The sequence below is a fragment of the Dipodomys spectabilis genome, unplaced genomic scaffold (assembly GCF_019054845.1).
Source record: "Dipodomys spectabilis isolate Male_0828 unplaced genomic scaffold, ASM1905484v1 ptg000570l, whole genome shotgun sequence".
Classification (NCBI taxonomy): Eukaryota; Metazoa; Chordata; class Mammalia; order Rodentia; family Heteromyidae; genus Dipodomys; species Dipodomys spectabilis.
Genome location: NW_024871247.1, coordinates 901,502 through 904,907, shown reverse-complemented (window position 1 = coordinate 904,907; position 3,406 = coordinate 901,502). Strand labels below are relative to the sequence as shown.

At 40.3% G+C, this 3,406-nt stretch overlaps 1 pseudogene; it reads left to right on the top strand.

Annotated features, from left to right (window-relative positions):
- Positions 1-2,315: 2,315 nt before the first annotated feature.
- On the top strand, positions 2,316-2,977 carry LOC122100210 (annotated as a pseudogene).
- The last annotated feature ends 429 nt before the right edge of the window (positions 2,978-3,406 follow it).

Genomic DNA, 3,406 nt, shown 5'->3' with positions numbered 1-3,406 from the left:
ATATCTATGTCCATGAGTATAAAATACACACATTACCGATTATATCATATATAGTTTGCTTCTCACTTGATAGAGCATCCTGTGGTGTTCAATGTATATGTCATATTGTACTGAATTAATCAGCCTGTACATGATCAGAGGCAATTGCAATGGTTTTATATTATTTTAGACACATCTCATTCCTCCTAATGTTTTTCCACTAGTGAAGTACAAGAATATCATTGAAGCATAAAGGAAGTGGCTAGTTTCCCATGCCCTCCCTTCCCCCGCAATTCTAATTTGTGATAGAGACTGCCAAAGAAGTATGGCTATAAATTCTTTTTAAAAATTAAGGACATTCTGCCAAGAAGCTACTCTCTTTTAAGAGAATGTGAAATTCAGTAGGAGTTAACATTTGTGAGCATTAAATATTGACATATGACTGTGTTTTCTAATATATAATTAACGTTGTGTGTGTGTGTGTGTGTGTGTGTGTGTGTGTGTGTGTGTGTGTGTGTGTGTGTGTGTGTATGTACCGAATCTGAGGGTGAATTCAGTGCCTGAGTGCTGTCCTGGAGCCTTTGTACTTGAACCACACCTCCATTTCCTATTTGTGGTGTTTAACTTGAGATTAGTTTCTCAGGGACTTTCCTGCTTGTCCTGACTTGGATAATCACATCTCAGGCTCCTGAGTAATTAGGATTACAAGCCTGAGCCACAGATGGCTAGCCATTATAATCCTCTGGTTCTCAGAATGACACTTCTCTTTTTTTGCTCCAAAAACTGGCAGTGGCTACTTCATTGGCCTGGATAGGAGCATCTTCAGGGATTGTGGTCAGGGCTTTAGAATAGAATGCAAGTAATACCTTCCCCAGCAGCTAATCTCCATCCTCATTACTGTCTAAATAAAACTTATAAATTGAGAAATTTGCTTTCAAAATTGAATTTCTATTAAACATATTGCCTTATTATTGCACAAAATAATGGACTCCATTATATTTTCATATATTTTGATAATATTCACTTTCATCATCCACTTTTGCCTGTCTCCTCCCATTGTTCCCCCGTTTTTACGTTTTTCCCTGTCTCCTTCCCTCTCTCTTGCCCTCTCTCTCTTTTTTCTCCCTCTCTCTTTTTCTCTCTCATTCTCTGCCTGCCTCTCTGCTAGTATTTGCTTTTCACTTTTTGCCTGCATTCCACCTTTTAAGCAAAGCCTCAAGTTCTGGCTTTATGCAGGTGAATTGGAATTAAGATTTTTAGCCAGGCACCGGTGGCCCTCACCTGTAATACTAGCTACACAATATGCTGAGATCTGAGGTTCTGGCTTCAAAGCCAGCCCAGGCAGGCAAGTCCATGAGACTCTTATTTCTAATTAATCACCAGAAAACCAGAAATGGCTTTGTGGCTCAAGTGGTAGAGTGCTTGCCTTGAGCTGAAGAGCTGATTTGTAGTGCCCAAGTCCAGGGTTCAAGACCCATGACTGACCAAAAAATAAGTAAATAAAATATTTTCATAGATTTTTCTGTCAAAACATGATCATAAATTAAATTTATTCACAAAGATACTATAGGAATTTAATTTTGTTGGGTAATTAACAACTATTTAAATTATTTTTGACAAATTATAATGAATCATGCTTTATGAATCTCATCTTATTCTGAAATATTATAAAAACAGTAGAGTTCTTCTACAGGATTCCAACCTAAAGGGAAGCCCTGTTCCATATCAGAAGTATATATCAACCATTTCTTTCTCCTGTACTCACCTTACCTTACATCTATTCATTTATTTTTATTTGTCAATTATCTTTAAGCAGTTGTACAAAAGAAGTGCCATGTAACAAAGCAGTTTATGAAGACAGTGCATATTGATCCATGCCATCCTTACAACATTCAACCCCCCCTGACACATCCCTTCCTTTACTTTTCTTAGTTTTGTGGTATATGCAATGAATTCCTTTTTAGAAAAGTAATTTAGTTTATAATTATTATAAAGAGGTTGTGTAGAGGGATTTCAATTTCATGAGGCAGATAAATACATTTCCTTTCATACAGCATTTTCTGTTCCCTCACTCTCATCCAATGAGCTCATTTACATTCTGTCCCTTCCTCCCTTCATTTGTCTACCCTTTCCATACCCTCCTCTTTAATGCACCCAATTTTTGGTATTGATATTTGCAGGCTTTGACCTAGTCTTTCTAAAGGTTATAGTATTTGGGCCACATTGGCAGCAGCGATGGTGGAGCAGGAAGTCTCCCAGAATGAAGACAATAATCACATGCAAGGTAAACTGCGTGAAGGGCACGCCAGAAGTACTGGACCCTCTTCTTCAGGTACATGACCCAAAGTAAGCCCTCTGGGGCTCAGGAGTTCATGTGCTCGGGAGCACACTCCTGTTCTTCCCTCATGGCCAGCAAAAGAGCACAGCAGCACTGTCCATGTTGGTGTTGGAGTCCCCAAAGAAGGCAGAAGTGGATATAGTGTCTGGCTAGGATGTTCAGTTTGATGGACCCCACTGATCCAGAGCCTTGAAGTGTTTCAGTTGGGGTTCCTGGAAACAGGGCCACCCATGGTTCCATTTGCTTTGGGCATTGACTCTGTGGAAAGCGAGAACTACTGGGAACCTTGATACTACTTTCTATACTCCACAGACAGTGTTGGCTCTGCCAACATACTGGTGGAGGACTCCATGGCCCAAAGCTTCCCAGGCAAGTGGACATGCTCGTACCCCAGGCAGTGCTGCAGTTTCTCTATTGGAAAAACAAAAGCAGGTCTGTGGTCTTCATCATGTATGCATAGAAGTACCATCCAACAAACACGGGCCACCCTCTGTCCAATCCCTGCTCCACTTCATCTGGTTTCTGCTGCGAGCCATGGATGGCGCCAAGCTGACTGTATTCTTGGTGCTGTATTAGTAGTGCCAGCCCTCCCTGTTCAGGCACCTGATGCATGACAAGTATCTCAACAGGACAGAACAGGACAGGACAGTTCTCCCTTAGGGTGCACCCAAGCTTTCGTCTTCCTATGGTGGTGCTAGGCCACCTCCTGGCCTGCATTATTTACTCTATCACCTAAAATGTTCTTTCTTATTTATGGTCTATGCATTAAAAATTTCTTCAAAGACAAGTAAACTGTTCATGGCTTTCATACTCACTGCTCTAAATCCTGAGATGCTTACATTATGCCATTCTGCTTTGAGTAAAGACCCTCCAAATGGATTTTATAGAACCTTTCAAATGTTATACAAAAAATAAGGACTAAGTAAATGATGAATAAAGTACTTAATGGTTAGAAGACTCAATGTCCTGAAAAGATTCGCCTTAATTGCTCAGTACATGGAATACAATTCCAGACAAAATTCAGCTCGGTATTTTTTTAAAGAAACTTTTAAGGGCTGGCAAGGTGGCTCAGTGGTAGAGTGCTTGCCT